The sequence below is a fragment of the Zonotrichia leucophrys genome, chromosome 4A (genome assembly GCF_028769735.1).
Source record: "Zonotrichia leucophrys gambelii isolate GWCS_2022_RI chromosome 4A, RI_Zleu_2.0, whole genome shotgun sequence".
Classification (NCBI taxonomy): domain Eukaryota; kingdom Metazoa; phylum Chordata; class Aves; order Passeriformes; family Passerellidae; genus Zonotrichia; species Zonotrichia leucophrys.
In genome coordinates this window covers 2,632,081-2,645,893 of record NC_088174.1, presented here as the reverse complement: position 1 = coordinate 2,645,893, position 13,813 = coordinate 2,632,081, and the positions used below count along the sequence as shown (strand labels likewise).

The window sequence follows — 13,813 nt, the reverse complement described above, 5'->3', positions numbered from 1 at the left end:
CTTACAACAATCTATGTACACTAATTAATTAAGACACAACCAAGGTCACTGTTCAGCTCCTTTTCCCTGGATGGTCTCCTTTTCCACCAAGAGCTGTTGTCCAAAGGATATTGATGGCTTTCTGCATTTGTTTGGGATTTTGGATGCATAGCAGCCCTGCTGGAGCAGAAGCTCTGACCAGGTTTCTGTATATCCAGAAACCAGACACGTCCACTGTGAGCCTTTCTGCCTTTTGTGGTGTGGTGACCATCTGTGCTGCACATGCAAGGAATGTCTGAGCTCTCCGGGCAGATAAACAGGGCAATCTCCTTTGTGAGGGGGTGAATAAACAAATTTTCTTAAGGGGAGCAGAGGATGGCTTATTGGCTTTTATCTTTGATTGGTTTTACTTAAGCTACTATTATTATTATCATTTTTGCAGCACCACTTCCAGGCCACAGACCCTGTTTGGGCTGGATACTGAGTTAAGAAGCCTGTGACAAACCTGAGTGCTTGACCTGAGGAATCTCACTGCTCTGCCTTGTGGAAGGATTCCTACTGGAAGGCAACAGAATCTCCATCAAGGTATAGAACTAGGTGTAAAATATGGGGTTTTCACATGTTTAGAATTGGTCACAGAATGAAGGTAAGAGTCTAAGGGATAAAGGTCTGAACTTGCCTACCTGGGTCTTGGAATCAGATGCCTAGATAAATGATGTGACTTTCAAAAGAGGAAGTACTCAGCTCTTCCAGTTATTGGTATTTTGGTGTCAAACATGCATCTGTTTGTTTTAATTATCCCAGTATGGATTAACAGTAAAAAGCAGAACTGTTCTGGCTCAACTCTGGCTCATGAAAACTCTTGTTTGGAGAGGATTGTTGTAACTGAGATTTGCAGTCTTTAGGGGAACAAGTCAGGGACAAATATGTGCAAATGAACATAATGTGTAAATGAACAGGGGAGCTTTGCTGACCCTCAGGTAAGTTATTTTGCCATGGTTCTGTCCTTCTTGAAAATTGCAGGTTCCTTGGCATGGCTGAGGACAGGTTTGAATCCTGACTCAAATTATTCATGTTAATACATCTCCAAGTGTTGGATGCTGACTGAGGAATGGGGAAGGCTCCTTTCTTGGGGTAAAGTGGTGCATAATACTGTTGTCTCCACTTGTAACTTTTTTCTGGGGATTTGAGCTAGAATTACAAGGCCACTGAGTCATTAGGCCCAGCAGCTGACATTTGGAGCTGGTTCTCAATTGGAGCTTGCCTCTTTTGCTGTAATTGGGGAATAAAAACAACTGCAGCTCCTCTCTGGAAAATACAGAATGCATGAAATTAAATGCAAGAACTGGTTCTGGTCCTCCTCAAATAAAAAATGCTGTCCTTTAAAATGTTACTCTTCTAAGTGTGCACCTTTTAACTGTAGCAGCTTCTTATGGAATTATCCGTGACCATGGTGGGGTGTGTGTTTATATTTGCATCAGTGAGTATTAGTCAAATACAAAAAAGAGTCACAGCAAGGTTCTGTCTAGCCCCATATCCTGCTCTTGATAATGGCTAATAACTTGTATATGGAAAACAGGACGAGTATGGAGTGATACTTCCTTTGGTAAACCCTCCCAGCTTCCAGTGGTTTCTGGTTTAGAGACCTTCCTGAGCTGGAGGCTGCAGCTGTATCATTGTTGTTGATATTCCTTGATGGACCTTTTTCCATAAAATTGTCTAATCTTTTTTTTTAAAAACCCACTTGTATTTTTGGCTGCCATAACATCCCGTGGCAATGAGTTCCACAACATCATTAGGCATTGTGTGAAAATGAACTTCCTTCTGTTTGCTTTTGAACCCGCTTGCTGCCTGCCAGTTTGAGTTGGTTCCCTATTATTTCTGTTAAGAATACTTTAAAATAATCATTGCTGTTTACCTTTTCTGTGCTGTAAGAGCTTGTCTAGAACTTGATTGTTATTATCCTTGTTTTCCATGTTGAAAGGCTCTGGCTTGCTTAGGTTTTCCTTGTGCTAAGGCTTTCTAACACCTCATGTGCAGCTTTGGTACATTATGCTTCTTGCCCTTTCTGTGGCTTTGTATTTCCCCAGTTACTAAAACTGTGCTCAGTATTGAAGAGATGGGCATACTGTGGGTTTATTCAGAGGAATAATACCATTTTCTGCTTTGTTCTCATTCTTCTAAAAATTCCTAACAGGATAGTTTTCCCCAAATGCTTACAGCTGACACTGTGCTGGTCTTTTTGGACAATGATCCACTTCTCCAAGATTTCTTTCATTACTGGTAATAGAGGATTTAAAGTATGGCAAGAATGGCTTTTTCCTTTTTTATCCATTATTTTTTATCCATGGACTTAGAGTTAAATTTGCTATTTTAACACCTACTGGCTTTGTATCATTAGCCACCTACCCACAGCATTTCCAGATCATTTATGGATTGTGAAGCAGCAGGAGACACATCACAGACCCTGTTCTGAGTCTATAGGGAGCTCCCACATTCCTGACGTCAAACATTTCTTTCTCTTGGTCATGATCACCAGTTATGTCACTTATTCTCTCATTCTTGCAGTAAGGCTTGTTCATGACCTGCATTTCATACCAAAGTTAATGGCCTGGCAATTTCCCATGGGATACCTGTGGGGATCATCAGTTAATCCTCATAATATTGTGTTATTTTCATCTGTGCTGCTGCCTTAAATTCATTCTCCTTGCAGAAGAGCTGTAGGTGTCTGCATTGAACATCAGTACAAAGATTCACTGAGTTTTCTTGCTATCACCTTTTCACCTGGGACTGTCTTTTCAATGCCTTAGGCAGCTCTTGGTGCTGTGACTGTTCAGACCAAGGCACAGATTTACACAGTGGAACAGAAGCTGTAATTTTCTGTGGTCAAGTTGCTTTGGGACTTTTGGCCCAGTATCTCTGTATCTGTCTTTAGGGATGACACTGCTTCTCTCACTGGAGACTAAAACTGAAATATATTGGTGTGTGAGGTGGAGTTAGGAATCTGAACTCAGGGCTATTCTAGAAGTGGATGATTAGATGGGACATCCTAAAATAAAGAATAGAGGGACGAAAAAGGGAAAAATAAAGTAAAACAAAAAAACCCTGTCTCCTACTTATGCTGAAAGGCTCCAGTTTGTGCATTTTTGGTGAGGCATTCCAGCTCTACTGCTGTTCATGTGAATAACATTACTCAAGTTCCTTTGTACAGTACTGGGTTAATTTGTGTAGCATGCTTATAAAAACACACATAAAAACTTGAAAAACACAAATAACCTGATTTGATAATTATTCTGTAATTATTCTTTTCTGTGTATTAATTCAGTATACCTTACAAAATTGGTTCTTTTCTCTAATGAATCAGGTAATTAAAATGCAGCATTAAAAAGGCATCTAGGTACTTTGCAAACTTGGTTACAGAAATAATTCCACAGTCAAGCAACCAACTGCCCCACAAATCATGATGCTTCATCTCTAGATCTCTGTGGAGAGTGGAATGAATGGGCTGAGAAAAACACTGTAAGGTGTACTTGTGATGAGTTCTGCAAACAGCCAAAGGATAGAGAGGACACAGTAAAGAGAGCTCAGATCTGCTTGCATCCCAAGACACCCACAGAAATGTTTGTTTTCAGGAGAGCCACTTGAGTTTCATAACGTGAGCTTCCTTAAAATCTGTCCTGAGAAATCAGGAGTTAACAGAACCCAGTTTCTATAGCCTTAACCTTTCATAAATGCAGTATTTAGTAATCACAGTTCTGGTAGACTGAGTTTCATGTGAGATCTCAAAATGTTTATTTTACAGCATCCTTTGCTGTGTTTGTGCAGCGTTGCTGTTGCCTTTCTCCAGATGGGAGCATGCAGGAATGCAGGAGCCAGGTGCTTTGCTCAAGGACATGAGGATCTGTCTTGAGCACAGTTAACTGGTGCCTTACTGGCATTGTGTTCGCTGTGCTTTGGTCTCAGCAGTCACCTGGATTGTGTTTGCTTCCCTTAGCATTCCTTAGCTCCATGTCCTGCAAGGAAGTTACCCTGAGGATGTGTAGGGTCCTGAGCAACAAGCAAAGTCTGGATTCTCAAACTTCTGCTTTAATAGCATGAATTATTTATGGCCTTGATAAAATTTGGGAAAAAGATGAGGGGCATCTTTTCATGCAGTAGTGTTGGGAAATCCTGTTGCTGAAGTTTTCTAAAATGTTAGAAATTTCTCAGATATCTCCCTCAGCATTAAATTAGTCAAAATATGAAAATTCAAGTATCCTACTCAAAAACTTGGGAGCATCAGTGTGGCAATGACTTTGAAGATTATGCTGGGGCTTTGGTTTAGTGTAGTTTGAGTCTGGTTCTGTCATTAGAAAAATCAGAATCAAATGAAAAAATTAAAATAAAATAACACTTCTGCAGCTTCCTTTGTAAACAAATCTGAAACCTTAAGGCCAGGAGAAGAACACTGTGGCTACCAACTGGTGTAACTCATCTTAGGCTTCATAGAAGGAAATGATAGATCTCAGATATACACTACCTCACAGGAATATTGTAATGAAATCCAGACAGCTTCAAGGGAAAAACAAAACCTATTGATTTTAGTCCAAGGAAAGAGAGAAAAAAAGAACAGATGTGTGGAGTCTTCTGTCCACTCACTGCAATCTGTAGTGCCGACTTAGCCATTGTTTCTTCTCATGCTTCCTTCTGTAGAAATGCCTCGGTTTAGGCACCAAATGATTCAATTTGGGGTAGTAGAGAGGAAGGGGTACAAGGACCTCACGCAAGAACTGACCTAAACTCTGAGGAGGTTTGTATAATCTAATTTGCAATAAAATGGTATTTACAATGTTATCAGACAAAGCTTAGCAGTGTTAAGTTAAACAGCATATAATGTGATTAGTGGGGGAGTCATGGCCATGATGTCATACACATTCTCTGAACTCTTGGAATGGGCAGATAATGTCTCAGGCATTTATTCTCTTGTGACACACACGAAAAGCTCCGTAAAGCTTTGGGGGATGGGAAGGAAATGCTCGGCACCGCGCGTGGAGCTCGCAGCACCAGAGACGGCTTCTCCCTCTGGCGCGGAGCTCGACCTGTGGTTGCACCCTGCCAGCGCAGTGCTGTGTAGTGGTTAAACCAGGCCTTTGGGAATAGTTTAGAAGCTTGAAATTCTATTCTTGACTCTGCCGCAGACTTGGGTTTTGACCGCTAAATCTTCTTTGCCTCTGGTAACTCCATTTTTAACTAGCAAAGGTAGTCAGCCGTGTCTGTGGAGTGCCCGGAGTGAGGAGCTGTATGGAGATGGAAACCACTGGCATTCTGTTCATTATGCAGAACAAATACAGCTAGACCACAAAGAGCTTTGCTGTAGATAACAGCGAGCAATTTCACAGCTAGTAATGGCCCATTCAGAGAAAATTAAATCTTTATCTTTCTGTCTCTCCGAGGCATGCAAAATGGTATTTAAAATTTTGTCTAGTCTAATTCATACGGATAAGCAATATAAATCTCACCTTTAGGTTCACATCAAGTGTAATCTAGATTGTATTTATTTTAATGTTTGCTTTTAAAAACTCTTGCTAAAAGCTGCTGAATCAGGCAGAGCTCCCTTTAAACTTTCAAGTTATTTTAGTGGTTGTGAAAGGACAGGTTCTGGAACATTTAAGAGTATTTTACTCCCCAAGTCCACCAGGGACAATAAGCCCATATCACTTCGTGCATGTTCATGTTTTATAGAAACACAAAAATTGCATAAACATTTTTTCTGCCACGGTGTGAAGGCTGCATAAACTGTTTAACTCTGCTGCAGAGATTGACTAGGTAGTATTCCTGCTTTCAGTGATGCAAGGAACTAATACGGACTAGACATGAGGTGAAATGAGAGTTGCAGATGTGCACAATGAGATGGGGGCTGCAGAACTGAAAAAACTTGAAGGAAAGAGGTGGACAGGAGGGAGCAAGGGAGCTTGGAAACTATGGCTCATGCAATGTCAACTCTATTATGTGTTAAATCAACTGCAGCACTTGCAGGATCCCCATCTTTTATCAGAACAAGTAGTGATTGTCTTGGCTGTAACATTCATGTCAGTTTATGGCATTGGTGTGGATTTGTTGAGAAATGCATACAAGGATTTTATTTGACTGCAGAGGGATGCCATCAAGAATAAATCTTTGTTGTTCAGAAAGGGGAAGCCAAGCTTTTGTCTCTGTGCCTGATAAATGAGGAACAGGGGCCAAGTGTAATATGAACAGAGCATTGGCCAGTCTGGTCAGACATGTGGGATGTACTAACAACAACAGGGAATGAAAGCAAAGCCTGCAGGTAGACACCTTTTAAATAATCAAGGCTGACAGTTTTACTACAGTAGCACTGTTTAACACTTTGTAGGTATGTGCTGCATCACAGATGCTGCTTGTATTAAATAGTCTGCAAGCATTACACAGCTTATTTAGAGGATAACTTTTATATCAGGCATTTTTATGTTTGTTAATGTAATTACAAATGAAATATCCCATTGTTGCTGATGCTATTGCCAATGGTTGATTCTGAGTGATGTACCAGAAAGACATTTTAGATGGCCTAGATTAAACTCACAGGGCACTGGGCATCCCAGTTATTTCTCAAACACAGAACATTTCCAGGAATGGGTGTTTCTGACAGTCCTTATTAAAGCCATGTACAAATAATTATTGGATACCTGAGCAATCAGAGAAGCTGTGTTGAGGCAGGTTGCACACAGTGCCTCGAACCTTCAGGGCTGGATTATGGACATGCTGCACTATCATGTTCTGGCCTGTGCCTCAGTTTACCTATCTGTAAAAAGTGGGTGTGATGCTGTGCATAGAAACTGGCCTAGGAAAAGAGTTTTGAATTGCTAGTGACAAACACCAATTAGGGATATACACAGTCCTTAAGGCAAAAGACTTCACAAACTGTAGAGCCTGAAATCTCAGTAAGCAAAATGCCTTCCTCCCAGCTCTCACAGGAAGCAAGTTAATTGGGAGGCCAATAACTATAATGAGGCAGAACCTGGGGTTTTGCATGTGTATAGCAAAATCCTCCCCTTGGGGCCAGATTGCTGTTCCATATTATGAAAGCAGTAAAAGGTCCCCTCAGCAGGTGCTGTGTAAAGGCATTTCAGCTTTGCCTTTGCAGTGCAGGAATTGCCAAGCTATTGCTTCCCTGAGTCTCCAAATGAATTCCCCAAGTCAATGTGGAACAGCTGTGTGAGAGATACAGCCTTGAGAAAAGAGGTGGCAAAGGAACACAACAAATGGGGATTTAATCAAATAGCACATGGCTGTGAAACAGCAGCAGTGTCTTTGGGCTCAGCTTTCCTCTGGGTGAGGGAGAAACTCTCAAAGCTCAGAGAGGCAAGGTGTGATCACAGTGTGCTGTTGAGGGCCTTTTGTGTGGTGAGAGTGGGCCAGTGGCAATGGCTGGGTTCATTCCTGCAGTGAGGAGCAGCATGGCTTACTTGCAAGGATGCCCAAGAACTGGAGAAAGATCATTCTTTTTGTTTTTTCACCTGCCTGAGTGTGGCTGCTGCCTCTGCAGAGGTTTCCCAGAGCACCCAGGCTTCAGCCATTGGAGCCAGGAAGTGAAGTGGGACAAGTCTGAGTGGGTGGAAGCAATTCTTGTGCCCACTTAGGGTAGGGAAGTTTTTCCTTCATATATGATTGTGGAAGTAGCTGTTTTCTTCCTTATTGAAACCTTCTGAAATATATTTGCACCAAAAAAAAGAGTTCTCTCAGCTGAAAAAAATATTTTGCTAAGGGCCACAAATTATGAGACTTACTGGTTTTCATTTGGAATTATTTTAAGTAATAATTTTTGAAAGGAAAGTTTGTTGTGTGTCAAGTCTACCTACCTGAATTTCCAGAGTGCTTCATAAGAGCTTTTTGGAAATCCATCTGCTCTGTCAAGTACTGACTGTGCCTGTTGGAGTGATTGCTAAGTTTATAAGTGTTATGTCTGAAATATAAAGCAGACAGGGGATAAAGGAAAATGAAGGAGAGTTTGTAACAAGCAGAATGTAGCTGGCTAATTACTGTGGCAGGATAATGTCTTAGGAAAAAACACCATTATGAAACTCATTTTTTTCTTGTTTCCATGACATAGAATTTGCTTGAAATCTTTTGCTTTTGAGTGTGTGTGCACTTTCCAAAGTGATCAGAGCTAAATGGCAGCATCTGTCAGAGAAGATAAATGACCTACCAGCAAATCCTCTCAGTTAAAAGGAAGACAAAAATCTATGGAGTAGGGGAATGAGTTTTAAATTAGCTATTTCACTTAACTTTGCCCTAATGAAGGGCTAATCTTTGGACCCCTGCAAAACAAATGAGAGCATCTCGTTAGATCCAACGGAAACTGGTCATTGAAAAGGCTTTTGCCTTATGAACCTAATTGGAAGCAAAGTAATTCCTTTGATAGCTGTCTTCATTGAACAGTATCTTTCCTTTTTCCTGATTTATATACAGTAAATGAAGGACTCTGTTAATTACAAACACATTTGCCTGTTTGTAGATTGACAACTAAATATGCTTGGGTGAAGCTGGGTAGGCAGCAGTGCCAGGTCTTCAGGGGTTGTGTGAGCAGAGCCTCCTGCAGAAGACAGAAAGGGAGCTGCTCTTAAAAATCCTTTCCTGGATATTGAGGCAGCCACGTGCTCAGGTTTAAGCAGACTGTGGGCCACTGTGGAAATTAGCTAAATTTACTCAAACTAAAACCTGATCTAGGATTTCAAAAATATTCTATTTATTGAATTAGCTTGCTCTTCTATTTTTGTATGTAATGGCAAAATAAGGAGTTTCCCCCACTAAAATCCAATGAATGATAGAAAAAACATCGGAAACTTGATTGCTGTAGAAGCAGGACTGTTCCTTTAAGGCAGATGGAAGGAATGTGCCAGTCATGGCCCCTCTAAAACTGGGACTTATCTCGATTTTAGTGTTAGCTTGGTAGTAGAATATGATCTCATCACTGTGAAAGATTACATGAAGTATCAGCTTGGCTGGCCTTAAACCAGCTCTATTCTCAGTTACATTTTCAATTGCTGCAGCTGACATGGGGCTTTGTAAATGGAAGAGATGGCCATAAAGATGGTTTGCAGGATTTGGCCCATGTATTCAAGTAAAAAAATAAGGGAATGGATAAAAACCATGGTTGCTTCTTATGTTTTCTCTTTATATATACTGTATATATTTTTCAGTTTTGTTTTTGAGAATGTCATGACTAAGCAAGACTTGGTTCCCTTAATTTTACTTAAAACTGATATAAAACCTGGGAAGATAGATACCTGTTTGGTAGAAAGTCACTGAGGTCCATCTAGGCTAAAATGTGAATTTTTTTCACCTTCAAGGTATTATATTCTTGAGTACATTAAGTGTGTAAGACAGTTTTGGCCAGTAGTTGTTCTGGGTGCTGTAACCAGAGGCAAATTCAGCAAATTCATTTGCTTTCTGTGCACATGCAGTGCAATTCCTTTGGGTCTTGATCATTATACCTATGCCCAAATTCAGAGATAAGCACTACTTTTTAAAAATACTGTTCTCAGTGTGACTTCTCCAGGGGTTTAGTAGGTGCCATGCACTAAATGAAATAAATGCCAACTGATGGAGGCCATTTGGGCCTGATTGGAGCCATGGTGTGAACCCTGGGTCTGTGCAAATAAAACATCAGTAGACCTGCCAAGCCTGAGAAAACCTTTTGTATTTCTAAGGATGTATCCCAGGAACTGCATTTGGAACACTGACACCATTATGGCTGTTGAGATAGTGATGAAGCAAGGTAGCTCTTAGCCCTGTATCTCTGTAATAATCCTGGAAAAGAGTGCAGAAAGTGAACCATGAAGAAAGCCAATGCAGAGCTTTCCACTGGAGTGCAATAGGTATTGACTCAGAACCACAATTCCTTTAACTGGTCCTTTAATGTTCAGAAATTTCCATCTTTGTCGTGATGCTCAGAAATCCTGGGAGCATAACCTGAAGCTCAGAGGTGTTTTCTCTGCAACAAAGCTGCAGTGGCTCTCAGGAGGTGCAGAGAGAGGTGTGAGGTTGTGGTGAAACATTCCCCTGCAACTCTGCAGGGTCTGACACTTTTTGAGATGAAAGGGAATTGTGCATTGAGTACCTTAAATTCTTTCCAAGGAATCTCATAGATAGTTGGGAGTGAGACAATTAGTCATTTCTTGGGAGAGGATTCTGGTTTTATATCCTCAATAGAATATGTTGCCATAATAATAATAATTATAATTATTAAAGATAGAAACAAATGCATTCAGGCTGCAGTTTTGACCCAGAATGTTTCTGCTGCTACTTTGCATTGGTATTTGCTGATGTGAATGGTGTGGTTTTAATTTTTCTCTCAGTAACAGTATTTCTCATTATGCCAAGTGGGAACAGCAAGAAATAGCACAACCCAAGTCTGTGCTTATGGTGGGGCCTTTATGCCTGTTTCATATGAGCCAAGCCTATGCTGTAGTTTTTTGTTTCTTTGAGGAGGTTTAAATTTTGTCTAAATAAACCCTGAAGCATTTAGTTTTTCATTCATGAATTAGAAATGTGCAACATGTGTTACACTGGCTTAAGGGAATTTGCTTTTCTTGAGCTACTGAGATAGTGTACATTTTTCATTAGATTTTTTTCTTTTTCTCTCCATAATTTTCCTGTTCTTGGTCTCTGCTAATCAAATCTGAACTTAATACTTGAATCCAGTTCTAAACTCAAATGTTCAAAGTAGATTTGTGACTAGGCTGAAATAATTCATTCTGGCCATGCCGAACCCACTTAATCTGCTTGCAAATTGTATTCTTGCCCTGTGTAGTGCAACATTTATGTCACCCAAGCAAGAATAATAGATCTTCACATGCTTGGCTGATTCATGTAAGCCACTGTTTAGTGAATAGGCCCTTTGGTGTGTCTTTTTTTTTTTTTTTTTCCCTGCTTGTTTGATAAACTTGAGACATAGTTACTTTGAAGATTGGGCATTATCTACCTGCTCTGGGAACAGTTCCATGAAAACTGAGATTGGATCTCCAGGCTGCTGACAAGCTAATTCTGGACATTATTGGGAGCCTCAAGGTCAGTGTGCTTTCAACAGCAGAATAGAATTTCTGGTGCATTCATCTCTCATTTTAAATAGGTCTCCCTAAACCTCAGCTATGCTTTCCTAGTGCTATGAGAATTCAGACTTGCATATATTGTAGAGGATTTTAAAGATACTGAGATAGGAAAAGAAGACCCTAGAGAGGTTATTAAGTATCAGTGTGAGTTTTCACCCTAATGAACCTGCATTCAGTGTCTTGGCTGAACAAAACCACCTTCCTGTGTTACAGTAACTGATGTGAAAAGAGCTGCTGAGCACAAACATGTTTTCTGGGAGACAAATACAAGGGGTTTCTGGAGGGATTGTTGTTGTTATTCATAGGCAGAACTGCAATAAGCCAATTTATTGGCAGTTTCAGTGGGGAGGTGAAAGAGATGAAAGGCAGAGATTCTGAGCTTGATTTTTCCAGAGCAAAAGGAGGGACCAGTGTGATTTATAGGTGTCACTCTTCTCTGACTGTCTGTGGGAGCATTTGCCCCTAAAATTCACCAGTTGGGTGTAGTTAGGGGACTGTGCTGCTGTCAGAAAGGATTATTGGGTGACTTCTGCTGTGCTGTCAAAGCCTGCTTAGCTTTTCCATTGCTGCCAATTAGCCTGGATCAAGGATTTGGGCAGAGTAGAATTCTGGTGTGTGTTGACAGTGTATAGAAATCTGGCAAAGAGGACACCTTGCAACAAATAGCCAGTGATAATTCAATCTCTTTTCCATTGTCAAACAGAGTTAATGCTGTTACCTGCAGACTGGTAGGGGTTTTCCCCACAGAACAGTTTGGATTGGGAAGGACTCTTAAAGGCCATCTGGTCCAACCCCCTTGCAATGAGCAAGGGCATCTTCAACTAGATCAGGTTGCTCAGAGTCCCGTCCAACTGACTTGAATATTCCTGACTTGAATATCCACCACCTCTGTGGGCAACCTGTGACAGTGTTTCACTGTCCTTGGCATTAAAAATGTCTTCCTTATTTCTAGTTGAGATCCATCCTTTTTGAGTTTAAAACAATTGCACCTTGTCCTATTGCACAGGACCTGTTACAAAGTCTGTCCCCCTCTTTCTTATAGGCCACCTTTAGGTACTGAAAGGTCTCCTTGGAATTTTCTCCAGGCTGAACATCCCCAGGTCTCCCACCCTTGGAACATCTTCATGACCTCATCTGGGCTCACTCCAGCAGCTCCATGTCCTTCCTGTGCTGGACACAGCTCTGCAGGTGGGGTCTGACCAGAGCAGGGCAGAGGGGCAGAATCCCCCTCACCTGCTGCCCACACTGCCTGTGGTGCAGCCCAGGACACAGCTGGCTCTCTGGGCTGCCAGTGCACATGGAATGGCCAGGGAATGTCCAACTGTTCATCCATGAGCACCCTCAGAGTTCCTCTGAGCAGGGCTGCTCCCAGTCTCTGCACCAGCCAGGGAATGTCCAACTGTTCATCCATGAGCACCCCCAGAGTTCCTCTCAGCAGGGCTGCTCCCAGTCTCTGCACACCCCAGCCTGTGCTGATAGCAGGGGTGCCTTGATCCAGGTGCAGGGCTTCGCACTCTTCAGGACTGAGTTTCTGCAGAGAACCTGGAGTAGATGTTGGATTTGCCAGCCCTTACAAATCTGAAGTGAAGCCACCTCCTTATGGAGTGTCAGGAGAAGCTGGGCCAGCACCCCTGCCCTATGAGATCAGTGTCCCTTACAGGTGTTGGGTGTGCCAGAACAGGATCCACCTTTTCCTTGGGAAGTCAGCCAGGAGGCCTTGCTGCTTCACACTGCAGACTCTGTGTGTCTCTGACCAACAATTCAGCTCTGGGGTGTAAATAATTCCCAGCTAGCTGGTACCAAACAGCTTTGTGACTAAAAAGAGCAGCAGTCAGAAACACTTCAGTTTTCAGGCAATAGGATAACAAACACAAACACAGTAACATGGAAAGCAGGAGATTTAGGAGTACAGAGTCTCTAGTCATTCCTTTCCAGGCAGTGGAGAAACAGAGAGGCTGTGTCCTGCAAGAGATGTGTGTTCTGATACACTCACTGTGCATGAATGTGTGCAAATTGTTATCTTACTCTGTGCTTTGGTTTGTCCAGGAAATAGGGGAAAATTGCAGTCAGATGAAATATACCATGTCAATTATTTTTCTTTCTTATGAAAGATCCTTCCTCTTTATCCACACCCTGCAATGTGTGCCATGTTTTGCATGCTCTCTCTGAACACTCTGACTTGCTGACCTTCTTTGGGCAAATGAAGGTCTGATGTAACTTCCCATGAGTCCCATCTGATCCAACTTCCTTTTGAACCCATCACAGCTGGTTTATGATGACTGGAGGGAATGCTGCAGAGCTCCCAAAGTTCAGGTTCTCGTCTGACCACTGCAGACCCCGACTGTCTGGAAAATCAGAACTGCCTCTGGAGAGAGTCCCTTGGCTTGCTGGAAAGTAGCAGAGAATGGCAGCTAAATTTAAACTTTAATAAAGGTTTTCTGAGCAGGATTAGGTGTTTATGGAATGTCTGCACTAGTGCATAATATGAAAGAATATCTTGACATTATTGCAATTACATTTGAGCAGGGGAGAAGACACTGTAATTTTTAATGAAGTGCTTATGGCTTTGTTGATTGCAGAAGTGTCCAGTTCCCAGTGCTGTAGAATTGCAGAGGTCCTGAAGAGGTGGTTTTTACCTTGGGTCTGCATGTTCAGACTGATGTGGCTGAGTCTGGACTACTGACTGCTGAAATCCTGCCTTTCACCTTGCATGATTTGAGTAGAAG

General features: G+C 41.7%; 1 long non-coding RNA gene across 1 annotated transcript in view; it reads left to right on the top strand.

The window, feature by feature from the left end:
* LOC135447704 (uncharacterized) overlaps nt 1–13,813 on the top strand; it is a 28,013-nt gene that overhangs the window by 4,973 nt on the left and 9,227 nt on the right. Inside the window, exon 2 of the long non-coding RNA XR_010440254.1 lies at nt 422–564. This is a non-coding gene — a long non-coding RNA (uncharacterized LOC135447704). The remainder of the gene's footprint in view (nt 1–421; nt 565–13,813) is intronic.